The sequence below is a fragment of the Oncorhynchus keta genome, unplaced genomic scaffold, assembly GCF_023373465.1.
Source record: "Oncorhynchus keta strain PuntledgeMale-10-30-2019 unplaced genomic scaffold, Oket_V2 Un_contig_8605_pilon_pilon, whole genome shotgun sequence".
NCBI classification, from domain to species: Eukaryota; Metazoa; Chordata; class Actinopteri; order Salmoniformes; family Salmonidae; genus Oncorhynchus; species Oncorhynchus keta.
The window spans coordinates 147,501-171,662 of NW_026290143.1; the positions used below are offsets into that span (position 1 = coordinate 147,501).

A 24,162-nucleotide genomic window follows, 5' to 3' on the forward strand; every position below is an offset into this window, starting at 1 on the left:
ACACACAGGCATGGATACACACACACACACACACACAGGCATGGATACACACACACACAGGCATGGATACACACACACACACAGGCATGGACACACACACACACACACACACACACACACACACACACACACACACAGGCATGGATACACAGATACACACACACACAGGCATGGATACACAGACACACACACAGGCATGGATATACACACACACACACACACACACACACACATCAACATGTGTCTTCATATTGTTTGTGTCTAGGAACTGAGGAAGAACCCAGCAGCTGAGACCATGGCTGTCCCTCTGTCTGTCAGTCCAGACATCTCTGTTCCAGGTACACACACATTCCCCTCACATATTACTACCAGATACAAACCCTGAATTAAAACATGTCCTCCTTTGTTGTAAACCTGTCAGGTCTGGTTTACTTGCTAAATGTTTGATTTAAAGTCAATTGAACAGAGTTGAATTAGGGGTCAAAATAACACTTCCATCAGACAAGATGTGCATTTGATCCCAGAGGATAAAACACTTTCTTGGTCCTTGATGTTAAACCTATTGATGGGTCAGTAACGGTCAGTCCTGTGTGTCCCCAGGGAGTCCAGGTTCTGCTGACCCCATGCTGGAGGCCATCATCCAGGAGAAACTCAAAGGTTTCAGCAGAGAGGCGTCTGACAGGAGCGACAAGTACAGGAAATGCAAACAGATGCTGAGTGTAAGAACTCTTCTTGGCTTCCTGTCTGGTGTCATCATATTGTCACCAGTTCTTGCATAGTCGACCAGAGCAACCAATCAATCAAAAAATATAGAAAGAGAACACTGTTTCCCCAAAGGTGACAGTTTTTCCTCACTTCCAAGAGGTTCTGGTTTGAATAGAAACCGTTGATGACCAGAGTGTTGTTGTCTCTCTAGGAGGAGAAGGAGAGTAGCTGCATGTTGTGACCAGACTGTTGTCTCTCTAGGAGGAGAAGGAGAATAGCTACATATTGTGACCAGAGTGTTGTCTCTCTAGGAGGAGAGTAGCTGCATGTTGTGACCAGAGTGTTGTCTCTCTAGGAGGAGAAGGAGAGTAGCTACATATTGTGACCAGAGTGTTGTCTCTCTAGGAGGAGAAGGAGAGTAGCTACATATTGTGACCAGAGTGTTGTCTCTCTAGGAGGAGAAGGAGAGTAGCTACATGTTGTGACCAGAGTGTTGTCTCTCTAGGAGGAGAAGGAGAGTAGCTACATATTGTGACCAGAGTGTTGTCTCTCTAGGAGGAGAAGGAGAGTAGCTACATATTGTGACCAGAGTGTTGTCTCTCTAGGAGGAGAAGGAGAGTAGCTGCATATTGTGACCAGAGTGTTGTCTCTCTAGGAGGAGAGTAGCTGCATGTTGTGACCAGAGTGTTGTCTCTCTAGGAGGAGAAGGAGAGTAGCTACATATTGTGACCAGAGTGTTGTCTCTCTAGGAGGAGAAGGAGAGTAGCTACATATTGTGACCAGAGTGTTGTCTCTCTAGGAGGAGAAGGAGAGTAGCTACATGTTGTGACCAGAGTGTTGTCTCTCTAGAAGGATAAAGAGAGTAGCTGCATGTTGTGACCAGAGTGTTGTTGTCTCTCTAGGAGGAGAAGGAGAGTAGCTGCATGTTGTGACCAGAGTGTTGTCTCTCTAGGAGGAGAAGGAGCGTAGCTGCATGTTGTGACCAGAGTGTTGTTGTCTCTCTAGGAGGATAAGGAGAGTAGCTGCATGTTGTGACCAGAGTGTTGTTGTCTCTCTAGGAGGAGAAGGAGAGTAGCTGCATGTTGTGACCAGAGTGTTGTCTCTCTAGAAGGATAAGGAGAGTAGCTGCATGTTGTGACCAGTGTTGTCTCTCTAGGAGGAGAAGGAGAGTAGCTGCATGTTGTGACCAGAGTGTTGTCTCTCTAGAAGGAGAAGGAGAGTAGCTACATATTGTGACCAGAGTGTTGTCTCTCTAGGAGGATAAGGAGAGTAGCTGCATGTTGTGACCAGAGTGTTGTCTCTCTAGAAGGAGAAGGAGAGTAGCTACATATTGTGACCAGAGTGTTGTCTCTCTAGGAGGAGAAGGAGAGTAGCTACATATTGTGACCAGAGTGTTGTCTCTCTAGGAGGAGAGTAGCTGCATGTTGTGACCAGAGTGTTGTCTCTCTAGGAGGAGAAGGAGAGTAGCTGCATGTTGTGACCAGAGTGTTGTCTCTCTAGGAGGAGAAGGAGAGTAGCTACATATTGTGACCAGAGTGTTGTCTCTCTAGGAGGAGAAGGAGAGTAGCTACATATTGTGACCAGAGTGTTGTCTCTCTAGGAGGAGAAGGAGAGTAGCTACATGTTGTGACCAGAGTGTTGTCTCTCTAGGAGGAGAAGGAGAGTAGCTGCATGTTGTGACCAGAGTGTTGTCTCTCTAGAAGGATAAAGAGAGTAGCTGCATGTTGTGACCAGAGTGTTGTTGTCTCTCTAGAAGGAGAAGGAGAGTAGCTGCATGTTGTGACCAGAGTGTTGTCTCTCTAGGAGGAGAAGGAGCGTAGCTACATGTTGTGACCAGAGTGTTGTCTCTCTAGGAGGAGAAGGAGAGTAGCTACATATTGTGACCAGAGTGTTGTCTCTCTAGGAGGAGAGTAGCTGCATGTTGTGACCAGAGTGTTGTCTCTCTAGGAGGAGAAGGAGAGTAGCTACATATTGTGACCAGAGTGTTGTCTCTCTAGGAGGAGAGTAGCTGCATGTTGTGACCAGAGTGTTGTCTCTCTAGAAGGAGAAGGAGAGTAGCTACATATTGTGACCAGAGTGTTGTCTCTCTAGGAGGAGAGTAGCTGCATATTGTGACCAGAGTGTTGTCTCTCTAGGAGGAGAAGGAGAGTAGCTGCATGTTGTGACCAGAGTGTTGTCTCTCTAGGAGGAGAAGGAGAGTAGCTACATGTTGTGACCAGAGTGTTGTCTCTCTAGGAGGAGAAGGAGTGTAGCTGCATGTTGTGACCAGAGTGTTGTCTCTCTAGGAGGAGAAGGAGCGTAGCTGCATGTTGTGACCAGAGTGTTGTCTCTCTAGGAGGAGAAGGAGAGTAGCTACATGTTGTGACCAGAGTGTTGTCTCTCTAGGAGGAGAAGGAGAGTAGCTACATGTTGTGACCAGAGTGTTGTCTCTCTAGGAGGAGAAGGAGTGTAGCTGCATGTTGTGACCAGAGTGTTGTCTCTCTAGGAGGAGAAGGAGCGTAGCTGCATGTTGTGACCAGAGTGTTGTCTCTCTAGGAGGAGAAGGAGAGTAGCTACATATTGTGACCAGAGTGTTGTCTCTCTAGAAGGAGAAGGAGAGTAGCTACATGTTGTGACCAGAGTGTTGTCTCTCTAGGAGGAGAAGGAGTGTAGCTGCATGTTGTGACCAGAGTGTTGTCTCTCTAGGAGGAGAAGGAGAGTAGCTACATGTTGTGACCAGAGTGTTGTCTCTCTAGGAGGAGAAGGAGAGTAGCTGCATGTTGTGACCAGAGTGTTGTCTCTCTAGGAGGAGAAGGAGCGTAGCTGCATGTTGTGACCAGAGTGTTGTCTCTCTAGGAGGAGAAGGAGAGTAGCTACATGTTGTGACCAGAGTGTTGTCTCTCTAGGAGGAGAAGGAGAGTAGCTGCATGTTGTGACCAGAGTGTTGTCTCTCTAGGAGGAGAAGGAGCGTAGCTGCATGTTGTGACCAGAGTGTTGTCTCTCTAGGAGGAGAAGGAGAGTAGCTACATATTGTGACCAGAGTGTTGTCTCTCTAGGAGGAGAAGGAGAGTAGCTGCATGTTGTGACCAGAGTGTTGTCTTTCTAGGAGGAGAAGGAGTGTAGCTGCATGTTGTGACCAGAGTGTTGTCTCTCTAGGAGAAGGAGAGTAGCTGCATGTTGTGACCAGAGTGTTGTCTCTCTAGGAGGAGAAGGAGAGTAGCTGCATGTTGTGACCAGAGTGTTGTCTCTCTAGGAGGAGAAGGAGCGTAGCTGCATGTTGTGACCAGAGTGTTGTCTCTCTAGGAGGAGAAGGAGAGTAGCTACATGTTGTGACCAGAGTGTTGTCTCTCTAGGAGGAGAGTAGCTACATGTTGTGACCAGAGTGTTGTCTCTCTAGGAGGAGAAGGAGCGTAGCTGCATGTTGTGACCAGAGTGTTGTCTCTCTAGGAGGAGAAGGAGAGTAGCTGCATGTTGTGACCAGAGTGTTGTCTCTCTAGGAGGAGAAGGAGCGTAGCTGCATGTTTGCTGATGAGCTGGCCAAGATGGAGGTGAAGCTGAGGGAGCAGCTGAAGACCAATGGCAGCCTGAAGCTGCAGCTGGCAACCGAGGAGACGGACCGCTACAAGGTACATTGTAGAGCAGTACTACAGACAGGTCTGAGATCAGCCGAGGAGGACCGCTATAAGGTACATTGTAGAGCAGTACTACAGACAGGTCTGAGATCAGCCGAGGAGGACCGCTACAAGGTACATTGTAGAGCAGTACTATAGACAGGTCTGAGATCAGCCGAGGAGGACCGCTATAAGGTACATTGTAGAGCAGTACTACAGACAGGTCTGAGATCAGCCGAGGAGGACCGCTACAAGGTACATTGTAGAGCAGTACTACAGACAGGTCTGAGATCAGCCGAGGAGGACCGCTATAAGGTACATTGTAGAGCAGTACTACAGACAGGTCTGAGATCAGCCGAGGAGGACCGCTACAAGGTACATTGTAGAGCAGTACTATAGACAGGTCTGAGATCAGCCGAGGAGGACCGCTATAAGGTACATTGTAGAGCAGTACTACAGACAGGTCTGAGATCAGCCGAGGAGGACCGCTACAAGGTACATTGTAGAGCAGTACTACAGACAGGTCTGAGATCAGCCGAGGAGGACCGCTACAAGGTACATTGTAGAGCAGTACTACAGACAGGTCTGAGATCAGCCGAGGAGGACCGCTATAAGGTACATTGTAGAGCAGTACTACAGACAGGTCTGAGATCAGCCGAGGAGGACCGCTATAAGGTACATTGTAGAGCAGTACTACAGACAGGTCTGAGATCAGCCGAGGAGGACCGCTATAAGGTACATTGTAGAGCAGTACTATAGACAGGTCTGAGATCAGCTGAGGAAGACCATAGATTCTGTAGATACCAGTCTAGGAGGGCTACTACCAGGTACAGACTATGTAGAGCAGTACACAGATCTGAGATCACCAGAGGAGGATCATATAAGGTCAGTTGAGCTTCTGTTTCCTCAAACCCAAAACTGACATGTCTGGGACCAGGCTAGGAGAATCACTACCAGGTCAGTGTAGAGTAGGGTTACAGACAGGTCTGGGACCAGGCTAGGAGAATCACTACCAGGTCAGTGTAGAGTAGGGTTACAGACAGGTCTGGGACCAGACCAGCAGGACTCTCCTACTCCAGTCCTGGAGAGCTAGATAGTTCAAGTGATGAGAAGCCTGGTCCCAGATCAGAATGTTTTATCCAACCTCCTCTCCCTATCATTGTCATGCCATGATATAGCCTGGTCCCAGATCAGAATGTTTTATCCAACCTCCTCTCCCTATCATTGTCATGCCATGATATAGCCTGGTCCCAGATCAGAATGTTTTATCCAACCTCCTCTCCCTATCATTGTCATGCCATGATATAGCCTAGTCCCAGATCAGAATGTTTTATCCAACCTCCTCTCCCTATCATTGTCATGCCATGATATAGCCTGGTCCCAGATCAGAATGTTTTATCCAACCTCCTCTCCCTATCATTGTCATGCCATGATATAGCCTAGTCCCAGATCAGAATGTTTTATCCAACCTCCTCTCCCTATCATTGTCATGCCATGATATAGCCTAGTCCCAGATCAGAATGTTTTATCCAACCTCCTCTCCCTATCATTGTCATGCCATGATATAGCCTGGTCCCAGATCAGAATGTTTTATCCAACCTCCTCTCCCTATCATTGTCATGCCATGATATAGCCTGGTCCCAGATCAGAATGTTTTATCCAACCTCCTCTCCCTATCATTGTCATGCCATGATATAGCCTGGTCCCAGATCAGAATGTTTTATCCAACCTCCTCTCCCTATCATTGTCATGCCATGATATAGCCTGGTCCCAGATCAGAATGTTTTATCCAACCTCCTCTCCCTATCATTGTCATGCCATGATATAGCCTGGTCCCAGATCAGAATGTTTTATCCAACCTCCTCTCCCTATCATTGTCATGCCATGATATAGCCTGGTCCCAGATCAGAATGTTTTATCCAACCTCCTCTCCCTATCATTGTCATGCCATGATATAGCCTGGTCCCAGATCAGAATGTTTTATCCAACCTCCTCTCCCTATCATTGTCATGCCATGATATAGCCTGGTCCCAGATCAGAATGTTTTATCCAACCTCCCCTCCCTATCATTGTCATGCCATGATATAGCCTGGTCCCAGATCTGGATGTGATAGTGATGTAGCCATCTCCTCTGACTTATCATAGTCATGCCAAAGCACACACAGGTCTGGGAACAGGCTAGAATCAGAGCAGATAAATAGATATCAGTCCAGTTGAAGGCCAACTCCAGGGACAGTTGTGTTGATGGGCAGAACCTGTCCAGAGGAAGGCTTTATTATTCTTTATGTGAGTTCTGGAGACCGCCAGGTTTCGGACTCTAAAGTTGTGTCCCAAATGGGACCCTATCCTTGTATAGTGCACTAGACCAGGGCCTGTAGGGCTTTGGACAACAGTATTGCACTATATAGAGAATAGTGTGCCGTTTGGGACACACCCACGGAGATAGCCAGGGACGGGGTTGGACTGAGGACTCCTGTTGCCTGACTAATGCAGGAGTTGGCTTTGTTCAGTGTCTCTGTGGAATTCAAACGGCATGTTCTGGTCTGAAGTCCCTCCTGGTGTAAATCTACTGTCTGAACAGGAACTGTTAAGGCCCTTTTATAGCTGCTATCAATTCATTGTTTGTCACTAGAGGTTAAAACTCCATGAAGGGAAAAATGAGTTCTGCTTTCAAGTGTACTTTTTGACAAAGTAACTAAGATGAGTCTGATGTTTATTTGATATCAAATAATTTTCTCAACACCCATAATCTTAAATTGATGTCTCCTCCATGTCTCCTGACTGTCTCCTCCATGTCTCCTCCATGTCTCCTGTCTGTCTCCTGTCTGTCTCCTCCATGTCTCCTGACTGTCTCCTCCATGTCTCCTGTCTGTCTCCTGCCTGTCTCCTCCATGTCTCCTGTCTGTCTCCTCCATGTCTCCTGTCTGTCTCCTCCATGTCTCCTCCATGTCTCCTGACTGTCTCCTCCATGTCTCCTGACTGTCTCCTCCGTGTCTCCTGACTGTCTCCTCCTTGTCTCCTGACTGTCTCCTCCATGTCTCCTGACTGTCTCCTCCATGTCTCCTGACTGTCTCCCTCTTACAGAGTCAGGTGGCTGAGAAGGGGCGTGCGCTGAAAGAACTGAAGGACACTCTGTCTGCTCTGATGAAGGACAAGGAGAGACTTGAGGAGGTTAGTATAGTTGGGGAAGTTAGTAAGTATAGCAACACTACACTATAGCTTTAATTTTCCTCCATTCTAGACTTTTCTCTGAACTAAAAACACCCCAAAAGAGCAGCAATTTTCCCCATATCCTAATCTGGCTGGGGTTTAACACATCTCTAATTGGTGAAGTAAAGCAAAGTGACTTCTTATTTTCCATTCAATTACTCTGGACCACAGAGGAGTCCACATTGGGCCCGGGACACTGCTGAAGGGCAGCTCGCGTATGCATTCGTCACTAAGAGCAACAAAATGACCCAATTTGAGGTTGAGACTGTCAATTAAATTGGCGTCTGGTTCAAACTTCCAGTAAAACACAAACCTTCCATTGCCTTTTGTAAATGAGAGGATATTCTTTTTTTAATGAATGACTAATTAAACTGTTTGTGAGAGAGAGGGGGAGAGAGAGATGGGGAGAGAGAGACAGGGGAGAGAGAGACAGGGGAGAGAGAGACAGGAGAGAGAGAGACAGGAGAGAGAGAGAGACAGGAGAGAGAGAGAGACAGGAGAGAGAGAGAGACAGGAGAGAGAGAGACAGGGGAGAGAGAGAGAGACAGGAGAGAGAGAGAGACAGGAGAGAGAGAGAGAGAGGAGAGAGAGAGACAGGAGAGAGAGAGAGACGGGTGGGGGGAGAGAGAGAGACGGGTGGGGGGAGAGAGAGAGACGGGTGGGGAGAGAGAGAGACGGGTGGGGGGAGAGAGAGACGGGGGGGGAGAGAGAGAGACTGGTGGGGGGAGAGAGATTGACGGGGGGGAGAGAGACTGGGAGAGAGGGGGAGAGAGAGACGGGAGAGAGAGACGGGAGAGAGAGACGGGGAGAGAGAGACGGGGGGAGGGAGACGGGGAGAGGGAGACTGGGAGAGGGAGACTGGGAGAGGGAGACTGGGAGAGGGAGACGGGGAGAGGGAGACTGGGAGAGGGAGACTGGGAGAGGGAGACTGGGAGAGATGGAGGGAGACTGGGAGAGCGAGACTGGGGAGAGAGAGACGGGTGGGGGGGAGAGAGAGACGGGGGAGAGACGGGGTGGGGGGAGGGAGAGGGAGACGGGGGGAGGAGACGGGGGGTGGGGGAGAGAGAGAGACGGGGGGGGGAGATGGAGAGAGAGAGACGGGTGGGGGAGAGAGACTGGTGGGGGAGAGAGAGAGACTGGTGGGGGAGAAAGAGAGAGACACGGGGAGAGAGACAGGGGGAGAGCGAGACGGGGGGGGAGAGAGACGGGGGAGAGAGAGACGGGGGGAGAGAGAGACGGGGGAGAGAGAGACGGGGGGGAGAGAGAGAGAGGGGGAGAGAGAGAGACGGGGGAGAGAGAGAGAGAGAGACGGGGAGAGAGAGAGAGAGGGGAGACATGGAGAGAGAGAGAGACGGGGGAGAGAGAGAGAGACATTCGAGGGGAGAGAGAGAGTGAGGGGGGAGAGATGGGGGACGGGGGAAGAGGGAGATGGGGGGGACATGCGAGAGAGAGAGACTGGGGGAGAGGGAGAGACTGGGGGAGAGAGAGAGAGAGACGGGGGAGGGAGAGAGGGAGGGTCTGAGTGGAGGGAGGGGAGGGACCGAGAGGGATGGACTGAGCGGAGGGAGGGGGTGGAGGGAGCGAGAGACCGATGAAGGGAGAGGAGGGACCGAGCTGAGGAGGGAGGGAGGGAGAGGGAAGGAGCGGGCGGAGGAGAACGACCATAGTTCTAGGTGCTGCTGTGAGGTGGTTGTGGCCAGTATTGACTCTCCTGGAGAGGAGGGACATGGAAATGTAGCTGAAGTTAGATCTGTAGCTGGCTAACATGCTGACCACACCGAGCGTTGCAAAATAAATGTACACATACATGTTGTTCAATCATTGCACCCACACTGCTCGCACGCACCAAGGAGCGTCTGCATTGCCAAGCACTAAAATAGAAGTCAGTTCTATTTGTGACGCTTAACGTGGTGGAAGTCATGCCTCTCCCATCTCCTCATTGGTTTATAGAAGCATATATCCACTTGCCATCACCTCATTGGTTATACCCCGTGGGTGATTGAAAGATGAACTGAGGTCGGTCAGTTGTGGTAATACACCTTATTATTAAAGTTAGGTCACTGACCATCTTCGAATCCCATACCTTCTCTCCGCTGTGCAAAAAGTTTCCGAGCCGGTCACGGGGTGACCTCAGCCACACTCAAGGTACTAAATGATATCATAACCGCCATCGATAAAAGACAGTACTGTGCAGCCGTCTTCATCGACCTCGCCAAGGCTTTCGACTCTGTCAATCACCAAATTCTTATCGGCAGACAAACAGCCTCGGTTTTCGGATGACTGCCTTGCCTGGTTCACCAATTACTTTGCAGACAGAGTTCAGTGTGTCAAATCGGAGGGCATGCTGTCCGGTCCTCTGGCAGTCTCTATGGGGGTGCCACTAGGGTTCAATTCTCGGGCCGACTCTTTTCTCTGTATGTTCAATGATGTTTGCTCTTTGCGGGCGATTCCCTGATCCACCTCTACGCAGATGACACCATATATATTCGGCCCGTCAGTTGACACTGTGCTTCCAACCTCCAAACGAGCTTCAATGCCTGCACTCCCTTCCGTGGCCTCCAACTGCTCCTAAAAACGCGAGTAAAACCAAATGCATGTTTTCAACCTCGCCTGCACCGCATGGACCAGCATCACCACCCTGGATGGTTCCAACCTTGAATATGTGGACATCTATAAGTACCTAGGTGTCTGGCTAGACTGCAAACTCTCCTTCCAGACTCACATCAAACATCTCCAATCAAAAAAAATCAAATCCAGAGTCGGCTTTCATTCCGCAACAAAGCCTCCTTCACTCACGCTGCCAAGCTTACCCTAGTAAAACTGACTAAGATCCTCGACTTCGGCGATGTCATCTACAAAATGGCTTCCAACACTCTACTCAGCAAACTGGATGCAGTCTATCACAGTGCCATCCGTTTTGTCACTAAAGCACCTATACCACCCACCACTGCGACTTGTATGCTCTAGTCGGCTGGCCCTCACCCCATATTCGTCGCCAGACCCACTGGCTCCAGGTCATCTACAAGTCCATGCTAGGTAAAGCTCCGCCTTATCTCAGTTCACTGGTCACGATGGCAACACCCATCCGTAGCACGCGCTCCAGCAGGTGTATCTCACTGATCATCCCTAAAGCCAACACCTCAGCTGCCTTTCGTTCCAGGAACTGCCCTGTGACTGGAACCACCTCAGATCGCTGAAGCTTGAGACTTTTATCCCCCTCACCAACTTCAAACATCAGCTATCCGAGCAGCTAACCGATCGCTGCAGCTGTACATAGTCTATTGTTAGCTCACCCTTTTCACCTACCTCATTCCCATACTGTTTTTATACTGTTTTTATTTATTTACTTTTTCTGCTCTTTGCACACCAATATCTCTACCTGTACATGCCCATCTGATCATTTATCACCAGTTTAATCTGCAAAATTGTATTATTCCCTACCTCCTCATGCCTTTGCACACATTGTATATAGACTGCCCATTTTTTTCTACTGTGTTATTGACTTGCTAAATTGTTTACTCCATGTGTAACTCTGTGTTTGTCTGTTCACATTGCTATGCTTTATCTTGGCCAGGTTGCAGTTGCAAATGAGAACTTGTTCTCAACTAGCCTACCTGGTTAAATAAAGGTGAAATAAAAAAATAAAAAATAAAGATGCCAACGCCATATAAGGTCCAAAGAAGAAAAAGGAGGAGGAGAGATGACTAGAAACTATTGAACTCGGTTGATTATTTTTGTGTGGATTAAAAGTCAGAGTAGGGGAGAGTATAGAGTATAGGGCCTTGTGAATTTCAGGCAAAATAACAACTCACATTTTATATCCCAGGACAAATTAGCTAGCATAAGCAAGCTAGCTAAATAGGACAAATTAGCTAGCAACAGCGAGCTAGCTAACGGACAAATTAGCTAGCATAAGCAAACTAGCTAAAGGGACAAATTAGCTAGCAACTGCAAGCTAACTAGCTAAATTGGCATAAATGTTTAATGCTTTTCGACCTGTCCCCAAATGAATATAATTGGTTCAGTTTGTTTTGATATTTCAGTGCGTGTCCGGTCATGGTGTCTGTGTTTTCTTCTCAGGACCAACTACACTTTGAGTGACATTTCAGGCATGGTACTTCTTAGCATCAAAAGATCATATTTACAATATATGAATACATTTCCTCCACAAGATAGCACAGTTCTGTTAGAGAAAATACAAAGATCAGTTATTTTAAAAGATTCTCTTTCCAATCCTAAATATATAATAATGTAATCGTGTCTGTTGTCTTGTCTGTCCCCACCAGGATCTCCAGACGAGTGCTGGTGCTGGTAGGAAGACGGAGGCTGTAGTGTCAGAGGAGATGAGAATTCAGTCTGTGTTCCCAGTATCCCCTGCCCTACCCCAGGATGCCCTACTCCACTGCTGGTCCCCAGAGCCCCACACAGCTGCACTTTGGGAACCCCTACTCCACCTCAGACGCAAGAGGTTGGTCCCCCCTCACTAACCCTACTCCACCTCAGCCACATTTCAGTTTAATATGAGAGTTGTTGTCCCCCCTCACTAACCCTACTCCACCTCAGCCACATTTCAGTTTAATATGAGAGTTGTTGTCCCCCCTCACTAACCCTACTCCACCTCAGCCACGTTTCAGTTTAATATGAGAGTTATTTGTCCCCCCTTACTAACCCTACTCCACCTCAGACGCAAGAGGTTGACCCCCCTTACTAACCCTACTCCACCTCAGTCACATTTCAGTTTAATATGAGAGGTTGGCCCCCCCTTACTAACCCTACTCCACCTCAGCCACATTTCAGTTTAATATGAGAGTTGTTGTTCCCCCTTACTAACCCTACTCCACCTCAGATTTCAGTTTAAAGAGGTGGGTCCCCCCTACTAACCCTACTCCACCTCAGTCACATTTCAGTTTAATATGAGAGGTTGGCCCCCCCCCTTACTAACCCTACTCCACCTCAGTCACATTTCAGTTTAATATGAGAGGTTGGTCCCCCCTTACTAACCCTACTCCACCTCAGACGCAGAGGTTGATCCCCCCCCTTACTAACCCTATCCACCTCAGACGCAAGAGGTTGATCCCCCCTTACTAACCCTACTCCACCTCAGTCACATTTCAGTTTAATATGAGAGATGTTGTCCCCCCTTACTAACCCTACTCCACCTCAGACGCAAGAGGTTGATCCCCCCTTACTAACCCTACTCCACCTCAGTCACATTTCAGTTTAATATGAGAGTTGTTGTCCCCCCTCACTAACCCTACTCCACCTCAGCCACATTTCAGTTTAATATGAGAGTTGTTGTCCCCCTCACTAACCCTACTCCACCTCAGCCACATTTCAGTTTAATATGAGAGTTGTTGTCCCCCCCTTACTAACCCTCCCCCCTTACTAACCCTACTCCACCTCAGTCACATTTCAGTTTAATATGAGAGGCTGGCCCCCCTTACTAACCCTACTCCACCTCAGTCACATTTCAGTTTAATATGAGAGGTTGGTCCCCCTTACTAACCCTACTCCACCTCAGTCAAATTTCAGTTTAATATGAGAGTTGCTGTCCCCCTCCCCTTACTAACCCTACTCCACCTCAGTCACATTTCAGTTTAATATGAGAGGCTGCCCCCCTTACTAACCCTAATCCACCTCAGCCACATTTCAGTTTAATATGAGAGTTCTGTCCCCCCTTACTAACCCTACTCCACCTCAGCCACATTTCAGTTTAATATGAGAGTTGCTGTCCCCCCTTACTAACCCTTCCACCTCAGTCACATTTCAGTTTAATATGAGGTTGGCCCTGCCCAGCCTTACTAACCCCTACTCCACCTCAGTCACATTTCAGTTTAATATGAGAGGTTGGCCCCCCTTACTAACCCTACTCCACCTCAGTCACATTTCAGTTTAATATGAGAGTTGTTGTCCCCCCTCCCCCTTACTAACCCTAGTCCACCTCAGTCACATTTCAGTTTAATATGAGAGGTTGGCCCCCCTTACTAACCCTACTCCACCTCAGCCACATTTCAGTTTTAATATGAGAGTTGTTGTCCCCTGAGGACTAACCCTACTCCACCTCAGCCACATTTCAGTTTAATATGAGAGTTGTTGTCCCCCTTACTAACTCTACTCCACCTCAGTCATTTCATTTTAATATGAGAGGTTGGCACCCCCCTTACTAACCCTACTCCCACCTCAGTCACATTTCAGTTTAATATGAGAGATGTTGTCCCCCGGTAGTTAACCCTACTCCACCTCAGACGCAAGAGGTTGATCCCCCCCCCTTACTAACCCTACTCCACCTCAGTCACATTTCAGCTTAATATGAGAGTTGTTGTCCGTCCCCAGCTTACTAACCCTACTCCACCTCAGCCACATTTCAGTTTAAATGAGAGTTGTTGTCCCCCCCCTTTACTAACCCTACTCCACCTCAGTCACATTTCAGTTTAATATGAGAGTTGCTGTCCCCCCTTACTAACCCTACTCCACCTCAGCCACATTTCAGTTTAATATGAGAGTTGCTGTCCCCCCCCTTACTAACCCTAGTCCACCTCAGTCACATTTCAGTTTAATATGAGGGGTTGCTAGTCTTACTAACGGTACTCCACCTCAGTCACATTTCAGTTTATATGAGAGGTTGGTCCTAGTCTTAATAACAGCTACCCACCTCAGTACCTGGAAAATGATTCAATATGCTAACGTAGGATATAGAAACGCTGATTCCTGGATTTCCTGATTCTGAGAATTATCCAACTGGGAATTTTGAGAAAGCTGAATTTTCATCCCTTAATATGCTTCTATTCTTTTTGACCTCTCTTCCCCATCACTCTAGACGGAGGCGGACGGGGAGTTCTCTGATGACCTGCTGCCCCGCCTTCCTCCTGTGGGCCCTCTGGGATAGTAACGTGGTCTGCATCCAGCCAGCACGCAACCTCAGCCGGCCCGACGGCCTGGAGGACAGAGGAGCAGCAGAACAACAAACAACGTGAGTCAGCTAGTCTGAGGACAACAATGGTAGTTAGCTCGTCTGAGAATAATAACGGTAGTTAGCTAGTCTGAGAACAACAGCGGTAGTCAGCTAGTCTAAGAACAACGGTAGTTAGCTAGTCTGAGAACAACGGGTAGTCAGCTAGTCTGAGAACAACGGTAGTCAGCTAGTCTGGAGAATAACGGTAGTTAGCTAGTCTGAGAACAACAGCGGTAGCCAGCTAGTCTGAGAACAACAGCGGTAGTCAGCTAGTCTGAGGACAACAACTGTAGTCAGCTAGTCTGAGAACAACAACGGTAGTTAGCTAGTCTGAGGACGACAACTGTAGTCAGCTAGTCTGAGGACAACAGCTGTAGTTAGCTCGTCTGGAGAATAACAACGGTAGTTAGCTAGTCTGAGAACAACAACGGTAGTTAGCTAGTCTGAGGACAAACAACTGTAGTCCAGCTAGTCTGAGAACAACGGTAGTTAGCTAGTCTGAGAATAACGGTAGTCAGCTAGTCTGAGAACAACGGTAGTTAGCAGTCTGAGAACAACGGGTAGTCAGCTAGTCTGAGAACAACGGTAGTTAGCTAGTCTGAGAACAACGGTAGTCAGCTAGTCTGAGAACAACGGTAGTCAGCTAGTCTGAGAATAACGGTAGTTAGCTAGTCTGAGAAAAACAACGGTAGTTAACTAGTCTGAGAATAACAACGGTAGTCAGCTAGTCTGAGAATAACAGCGGTAGTTAGCTAGTCTGAGAACAACAACGGTAGTTAGCTAGTCTGAGAACAACAACGGTAGTTAGCTAGTCTGAGAACAACAACGGTAGTTAGCTAGTCTGAGAACAACAACGGTAGTTAGCTAGTCTGAGGACAACAGCGGTAGTTAGCTAGTCTGAGGACAACAACGGTAGTTAGCTAGTCTGGAGAACAACAGCGGTAGTTAGCTAGTCTGAGAACAACAACGGTAGTTAGCTAGTCTGGAGGACAACAGCGGTAGTTAGCTAGTCTGAGAACAACAGCGGTAGTTAGCTAGTCTGAGAACAACAGCGGTAGTTAGCTAGTCTGAGGACAACAGCGGTAGTTAGCTAGTCTGAGGACAACAGCGGTAGTTAGCTAGTCTGAGAACAACAGCGGTAGTTAGCTAGTCTGAGAACAACAGCGGTAGTTAGCTAGTCTGAGAATAACAGCGGTAGTTAGCTAGTCTGAGAATAGCAACGGTAGTTAGCTAGTCTGAGAACAACAACGGTAGTTAGCTGGTCTGAGAACAACAGCGGTAGTTAGCTAGTCTGAGAACAACAGCGGTAGTTAGCTAGTCTGAGAACAACAGCGGTAGTTAGCTAGTCTGAGAACAACAGCGGTAGTTAGCTGGTCTGAGAACAACAGCGGTAGTTAGCTAGTCTGAGGACGACAACTGTAGTCAAAGGTCTGAGAACAACAGCGTAGTCAGCTAGTCTGAGAACAACAGCGGTAGTTAGCCAGTCTGAGAACAACAGCGGTAGTTAGCTAGTCTGAGAACAACAGCGGTAGTTAGCTAGTCTGAGAACAACAGCGGTAGTTAGCCAGTCTGAGAACAACAGCGGTAGTTAGCTAGTCTGAGAACAACAGCGGTAGTTAGCTAGTCTGAGAACAACAGCGGTAGTTAGCTAGTCTGAGAATAACAGCGGTAGTTAGCTAGTCTGAGAATAACAGCGTAGTTAGCTAGTCTGAGAATAACAACGGTAGTTAGCTAGTCTGAGAACAACAACGGTACATTTACATTACATTTAAGTCATTTAGCAGACGCTCTTATCCAGAGCGACTTACAAATGGTGCATACACCTTATGACACCAGTGGAACAGCCACTTGCATCTAAATCTTGTTGGGGGGAGAAGGATTACCTACCCTTACTTACCCTATCCTAGGTATTCCTTGAAGAGTGGGGTTTCAGGTGTCTCCGGAAGGTGGTGATTGACTCCGCTGTCTGGCGTCGTGAGGAGTTTGTTCCACCATTGGGGGCCAGAGCAGCGAACAGTTTTGACTGGGCTGAGCGGGAAACTGTACTTCCTCAGTGGTAGGGAGGCGAGCAGGCCAGAGGTGGATGAACGCAGTGCCCTTGTTTGGGTGTAGGGCCTGATCAGAGCCTGGAGGTACTGAGGTGCGTTCCCCTCACAGCTCCGCAGGCGAGCACCATGGTCTTGCCCATAGCGGATGCAGCTTCAACTGGAAGCCAGTGGAGAGCGGAGGAGCGGTGACGTGAGAGAACTTGGGAAGGTTGAACACCAGACGGGCTGCGGCGTTCTGGATGAGTTGTAGGGGTTTAATGGCACAGGCAGGGAGCCCAGCCAACAGCGAGTTGCAGTAATCAAGACGGGAGATGACAAGTGCCTGGATTAGGACCTGCGCCGCTTCCTGTGTGAGGCAGGGTCGTACTCTGCGGATGTTGTAGAGCATGAACCTACAGGAACGGGACACCGCCTTGATGTTAGTTGAGAACGTCAGGGTGTTGTCCAGGATCACGCCAAGGTTCTTAGCGCTCTGGGAGGAGGACACAATGGAGTTGTCAACCGTGATGGCGAGATCATGGAACGGGCAGTCCTTCGGGAGGAAGAGGAGCTCCATCTTGCTGAGGTTCAGCTTGAGGTGGTGATCCGTCATCCACACTGATATGTCTGCCAGACATGCAGAGATGCGATCGCCACCTGGTCATCAGAAGGGGGAAAGGAGAAGATTAATTGTGTGTCATCTGCATAGCAATGATAGGAGAGACCATGTGAGGTTATGACAGAGCCAAGTGACTTGGTGTATAGCGAGAATAAGAGAGGGCCTAGAACAGAGCCCTGGGGGACACCAGTGGTGAGAGCGCGTGGTGAGGAGACAGATTCTCGCCACGCCACCTGGTAGGAGCGACCTGTCAGGTAGGACGCAATCAAGCGTGGCCGCGCCGGGAGATGCCCAACTCGGAGAGGGTGGAGAGGAGGATCTGATGGTTCACAGTATCGAAGGCAGCCGATAGGTCTAGAAGGATGAGAGCAGAGGAGAGAGAGTTAGCTTTAGCAGTGCGGGAGCGCCTCCGTGATACAGAGAAGAGCAGTCTCAGTTGAATGACTAGTCTTGCAAAACCTGACTGATTTGGATCAGAGGTCATTCTGAGAGAGATAGCGGTAGAGCTGGCCAAGGACGGCACGCCAAGAGTTTTGGAGAGAAAAGAGAAGGGATACTGGTCTGTAGTTGTTGACATCGGAGGGACGAGTGTAGGTTTTTTTCAGAAGGGGTGCAACTCTCGCTCTCTTGAAGACGGGAGGGACGTAGCCAGCGGTCAGGGATGAGTTGATGAGCGAGGTGAGGTAAGGGAGAAGGTCTCCGGAAATGGTCTGGAGAAGAGAGAGGGGATAGGGTCAAGCGGGCAGGTTGTTGGGCGGCCGGCCGTCACAAGACGCGAGATTTCATCTGGAGAGAGAGGAGAAAGAGGTCAGAGCATAGGGTAGGGCAGTGTGAGCAGAACCAGCGGTGTCGTTTGACTTAGCAAACGAGGATCGGATGTCATCGACCTTCTTTTCAAAATGGTGACGTAAGTCATCTGCAGAGAGGGGAGGAGGAGGGGGGAAGGATTCAGGAGGGAGGAGAAGGTGGCAAAGAGCTTCCTAGGGTTAGAGGCAGATGCTTGGAACTTAGAATGGTAGAAAGTGGCTTTAGCAGCAGAGACAGAGGAGGAAAATGTAGAGAGGGAGGGAGTGAAAGGATGCCAGGTCCGCAGGGAGGCGAGTTTTCCTCCATTTCGCCTCGGCTGCCCGGAGCCCTGTTCTGTGAGCTCGCAATGAGTCGTCGAGCCACGGAGCGGGAGGGAGGACCGAGCCGGCCTGGAGGATAGGGGACATAGGGAGTCAAAGGATGCAGTAAGGGGAGGAGAGGAGGGTTGAGGAGGCAGAATCAGGAGATAGGTTGGAGAAAGTTTGAGCAGAGGGAAGAGAAGATAGGATGGAAGAGGAGAGAGTAGCGGGGAGAGAGAGCGAAGGTTGGGACGGGGCGCGATACCATCCAGTAGGGGCAGTGTGGGAAGTGTTGGATGAGAGCGAGAGGGAAAAGGATACAAGGTAGTGGTCGGAGACTTGGAGGGAGTTGCAATGAGGTTAGTGGAAGAACAGCATCTAGTAAAGATGAGGTTAGCGTATTGCCTGCCTTGTGAGTAGGGGGAAGGTGAGAGGGTGAGGTCAAAAAGAGGAGAGGAGTGGAAAGAAGGAGGCAGAGAGGAATGAGTCAAAAGGTAGACGTGGGGAAGTTAAAGTCGCCCCAGAACTGTGAGAGGTGAGCCGTCCTCAGGAAGGAGGAGCTTATCAAGGCATCAAGCTCATTGATGAACTCTCCAAGGGAACCTGGAGGCGATAAATGATAAGGATGTTAAGCTTGAAAGGGCTGGTAACTGTGACAGCATGGAATTCAAAGGAGGCAATAGACAGATGGGTAAGGGAGAAAGAGAAAGACCACTTGGGAGAGATGAGGATCCCGGTGCCACCACCCCGCTGACCAGAAGCTCTCGGGGTGTGCGAGAACACGTGGGCGGACGAGGAGAGAGCAGTAGAGTAGCAGTGTTATCTGTGGTGATCCATGTTTCCGTCAGTGCCAAGAAGTCAAGGGACTGGAGGGAGGCATAGGCTGAGATGAACTCTGCCTTGTTGGCCGCAGATTGGCAGTTCCAGAGGCTACCGGAGACCTGGAACTCCACGTGGGTCGTACGCGCTGGGACCACCAGGTTAGGGTCGTCTGCCACGCTGGTGTGGAGCGTTTGTATGGTCTGTGCAGAGAGGAGAGAACAGGGATAGACAGACACATAGTTGACAGGCTACAGAAAAGGCTACGCTAATGCAAGGAAATTGGAATGACAAGCGGACTACACGTCTCGAATGTTCAGAAAGTTAGGCTTACGTAGCAAGAATCTTATTGACTAAAATGATTAAAATGATACAGTACTGCTAAAGTAGGCTAGCTGGCAGTAGCTGCGTTGTTGACACTACACTAATCAAGTCGTTCCGTTGAGTGTAATAATTTCTACAGTGCTGCTATTCGGGGGGCTAGCTGGCTGGCTAGCAGTGTTGTTTACGTTACGTTGAGTTAAAAGAACGACAATAGCTGGCTAGCGAACCTCAGTGAATTAAGATAATCACTCCAAGGCTACACACACTAAACTACACAATTATCTTGGAAACAAAGACAGCTATGTAGCTAGCTAACACTGAACTAATCCAAGTCGTACAGTTGAGTGAGTAGCACTACAGTGATGCTAACTGTGTGCGTTAGCTAGCGTTGCTAGCTCCTGGGCGAATAGCAGTGAAGGCTACGTTAGGGCGACGGTAAATGTTAGCTAGTCTGAGAACAACAGCGGTAGTTAGCTAGTCTGAGAACAACAGCGGTAGTTAGCTAGTCTGAGAACAACAGCGGTAGTTAGCTAGTCTGAGAACAACAACGGTAGTTAGCTAGTCTGAAAAAATCCACAATGTCAGTTAGTCTGCCTTAAAGATAGACCAAAGGAGGCTGGTGAGGGGAGGACAGCTCCTAGTAATAATTGGAGTTGAATAAAGTGTACGGTATGAAAGCATGTTTGATACTGTTACCTTCATTCCAGCCTTACAGCCGTCCTCTGATTTAAGTGACATCAGCCTCCACTGAGGTTCTCAGTGATATGCTGCATCATACACAGTGGGAGGAGGATTTCTGCTTCAACAGTTGTGTGTGATGGATAGTATTTCTGAAGTAGTTTTCTACCCTCCACCACAGGGCAATGCCAATGAACAGCCTGCAGCAACTACTGAACCCCACAGCCCATTCTTAAATGATGGACAGACTCCCCTTGGCTTCGAGTCCAGGTAACACACACACACACACACTGAAGGCCTGCGCTCCCCAAAATGCATTGAAGTTGGTCTCTCACCCCAGCACAGCAGCTTCCCAGCTCCAACCTGTGTAAAGTCTTTGTTCTGTAATGTAGGTGTTAACATGAGTGGCCCAGCTAGTGGCCCACCCACGTAGAGTAGACCCCCTGACAGATGGTCTTTATTAGCCTGTTAGCTGTCCTGCTCTGCTCCCTCTGCCAACATCATCACCGCTCATTAACCCAACACCCTCTCAATACCATCTCTCTCTGTCGCTCTCTCAATACCTTCTCTCTTGGTTGCTCTCAATACCTTCTCTCCTGGTTGCTCTCTCAATACCCTTTCTCCTGGTTGCTCTCTCAATACCCTTTCTCCTGGTTGCTCTCTCAATACCTTCTCTCTTGGTTGCTCTCAATACCTTCTCTCTTGGTTGCTCTCTCAATACCCTTTCTCCTGGTTGCTCTCTCAATACCTTCTCTCCCTGTTGCTCTCTCAAAACCTTCTGTCTGTCGCTCTCTCAATATCTTCTCTCCTGGTTGGTCTCTCAATACCTTCCCTCTCCCTGTTTCTCTCTCAATACCTGTCTCTGTCGCTCTCTCAATACCTTCTCTCCTGGTTGCTCTCTCAATACCCTTTCTCCTGGTTTCTCTCTCAATACCCTGGTTGCTCTCTCAATACCTTCTCTCTCCCTGTTGCTGTCTCAATACCTCCTCTCTCCTGGTTGCTCTCTCAATACCTTCTCTCTCTGTTGCCCTCTCAATACCTTCTCTCTCTGTTGTCCTCTCAATACCTTCTCCTCTGGTTACCTTCTCTCTCTGTTGCCCTCTCAATACCTTCTCCTGTTGCCCTCTCAATACCTCTCTCTCTCTGTTGCCCTCTCAATACCTTTCTCTCCTGCAATACCTTTTCTCTCTGTTGCCCTCTCAATAATGCTCTCTCAATACCTTCTCTCTCTGTTGCTCTGCAATACCTTTTCTCTCTGTTGCCCTCTCTCCTGAGCCCTCTCAATACCCTTCTCTCCTGTTGCCCTCAATACTCTCTCAATACCTTCTCTTCTGTTCTCTCAATATCTAGTTGCCCTTAACTCTCTGTTGCTCTCAATACCTTCTCTCTCTGTTGCCCTCTCAATACCTCTCACCTTTCCTCTGTTGCCCTCTCAATACCTTCTCTCTCTGTTGCCCTCTCAATTCCTTCTCTCTGTTGCCCTCTCAATGCCTTCTCTCTCTCTCTTGCCCTCTCAATACCTTCTCTCTCTGTTGCCCTCTCAATACCTTCTCTCTCTCTCTCTGTTGCTCTCTCAATACCTTCTCTCTCTGTTGCCCTCTCAATACTCTTGTGCCCTCTCTCAATACCTTCTCTCTGTTGCCCTCATACCTTCTCTCTCTGTTGCTCTCTCAATATCTTCTCTGCCCTCTCCTGGTTGCTCTCTCAATACCTCTCAATACCTTCTCCTCTGTTGCCCTCTCAATACCTTCTCTCTCTGTTGCCCTCTCAATGCCTTCTCTCTCTCTGTTGCCCTCTCAATACCTTCTCTCTCTGTTGCCCTCTCAATACCTTTCTCAATACCTTCTTTCTCTACCTTCTCTCAATACCTTCTCTCTCTGTTGCTCTCTCAATACCTTCTCTCCTGGTTGCTCTCAATACCTTCTCTCTCTGGTTGTCCTCTCAATACCTTTCTCCTGTTGCCCTCTCAATACCTTCTCTCTCAATACCTTCTCTCTCTGTTGCTCTCAATACCTTCTCTCTTGGTTGCTCTCTCAATACCCTTTCTCCTGGTTGCTCTCTCAATACCTTCTCTCCCTGTTGCTCTCTCAAAACCTTCTGTCTGTCGCTCTCTCAATATCTTCTCTCCTGGTTGGTCTCTCAATACCTTCCCTCTCCCTGTTTCTCTCTCAATATTTTCTCTCTCTGTTCCTCTCTCAATACCGTCGCTCTCTCAATACCTTCTCTCTCTGTTGCCCTCTCCGTCTCTCCCTAACCTTATTTTGTTTCTTTCCCCATCTCTTCCTTCTCCTTCCTCACTCCATTCTCTCTCTCCGTCTCTCCTCTGTGCAGTGTGAACGTCCACATGCGCTGTCCACTGTGTGAGTTGATCTTCCCGCCCAACTACGACCAGAGTAAGTTTGTGGAGCATGTAGAGAGCCACTGGAAGGTGTGCCCCATGTGCAGCGAGCAGTTCCCCCTCGACTGTGACCAGAAGGTCTTTGAGAACCACGTGCTCACCCACTTTGACTCCGCCAACGTGCTCAACTTTGACTAAAAACCTCATCCTCGCTACAACCTTCATTTTCTGTCAGTCGCCACTGAAATGAAACTGCCTTGCTCTTTCCCCTGCCACATGTAACAGGTGTGACGATCTCATTCTGATTCACTTTTAGGACCGGTGACGTTTTGATGAGCGTCTTTTATTAACTAGGGAAACGGTCTTCTTATTCGGCAGTGTGATTGGTGCTCTGATTTGATGTATAATTCAGACCAGGGCTGCATATATCTGTGTGAATCAGTCTTTAATAATCGCTTCTTTAACATGAAGTGTCCCATTTTATTTGTTATTCCTCTGATTGTATTAGTGAGATGTGAGATGTTATGGCTGTGCTCATCTCTGACCACGTGACCAGTCCCAGACACTACTAGACTATGTGAAGTCAGGGACTGACCACGTGACCAGTCCCAGACACTACTAGACTATGTGAAGTCAGGGACTGACCCACAGTCCCAGACTAGACTATGTGAAGTCAGGGTCCAGTCCCAGACACTACTAGACTATGTGAAGTCAGGGACTGACCACGTGACCAGTCCCAGACACTACTAGACTATGTGTCAGGGAGTCAGGGACTGACCACGTGACCAGTCCCAGACACTACTAGACTATGTGAAGTCAGGGACTGACCACGTGACCAGTCCCAGACACTACTAGACTATGTGAAGTCAGGGACTGACCACGTGACCAGTCCCAGACACTACGTGAAGTCAGGGACTGACCACGTGACCAGTCCCAGACACTACTAGACTATGTGAAGTCAGGGACTGACCACGTGACCAGTCCCAGACACTACTAGACTATGTGAAGTCAGGGACTGACCACGTGACCAGGAGACTATGTGAAGTCAGGGACTGACCACGTGACCAGTCCCAGACACTACTAGACTATGTGAAGTCAGGGAAAGTGAGCTACATTAAACATGCATTTCAACTGTTCCAACCCAAATGCTTTCCCCTGAGCTTCGTAGTCAAATTCAGGTATTCATGATGTTTAGAAAGCAGCCACCTCGGTGCACTATATGCAGACAGACGGGACAAATCATTTGCTTCTAAACCTGATTATTATCTTATCTTTAAATCATCTATTGTAGAATAAGCTTAAGAGCCGACGGCGTCATAATCTTTTTCAGTATGTGTATGCCTGGTTAGAAAGAGCTGTTATATTTTAGTGTCAGTTGATTCTCATGATTTAGTCAGACTGGTTTGGTTGTCTGAATAAAGAAGTCATGTTTCACCTTTCGCTACTGATTAACATGCATGCCAGGATTCTGTTATTTCACGATTATAGAAAACTTTTGATTTCTTTGAGTCCCATGTAATGAAATCTTAACTAATAAAGTCTGTTTGGAACAATATAGAGTATCAGCCTATAATATAGCCACTTACTTCCATGCCTTGTACACGTACATAGTCAGTCAGAGCTCCTTTGTAAAACAGACCTGGGTCTCCATGTTTTAATGTAAAACATCTGTAATGGTGCAGAAATGTCCAGGAGCACAGAGACAGTTGTATTGTGATCACAGCTACACTCATACATCAGTCAGTTACAAAACAACCTCTGCTGTTGCCTTAGTTTATAGGGGTGGCAGGTAGC

At 48.5% G+C, this 24,162-nt stretch overlaps 2 long non-coding RNA genes and 1 pseudogene across 5 annotated transcripts; 2 read left to right on the forward strand and 1 right to left on the reverse strand.

Moving 5' to 3' along the window:
- LOC118374689 (tax1-binding protein 1 homolog B-like) overlaps positions 1-22,983 on the forward strand; it is a 41,241-nt pseudogene extending 18,258 nt beyond the window's left edge.
- Positions 20,310-22,038, reverse strand: LOC127926900 (uncharacterized). 4 transcript variants are annotated; one of them, XR_008125397.1, is made up of 4 exons: positions 22,004-22,038; positions 21,778-21,860; positions 21,551-21,577; positions 20,310-21,096 (listed from the first exon to the last, which is right to left on the reverse strand). It is a non-coding gene; the product is annotated as an uncharacterized LOC127926900 (long non-coding RNA). The 4 variants fall into 4 exon arrangements; XR_008125396.1 differs by lacking the exon at positions 21,551-21,577 and having other exon boundaries at positions 20,310-21,069; XR_008125398.1 differs by lacking the exon at positions 21,551-21,577.
- A 70-nt stretch (positions 22,984-23,053) lies between the features above and the next one.
- LOC127926903 (uncharacterized) lies at positions 23,054-23,923 on the forward strand. Its single transcript, XR_008125402.1, has 2 exons — positions 23,054-23,270; positions 23,400-23,923. It is a non-coding gene; the product is annotated as an uncharacterized LOC127926903 (long non-coding RNA).
- Positions 23,924-24,162: the final 239 nt, after the last annotated feature.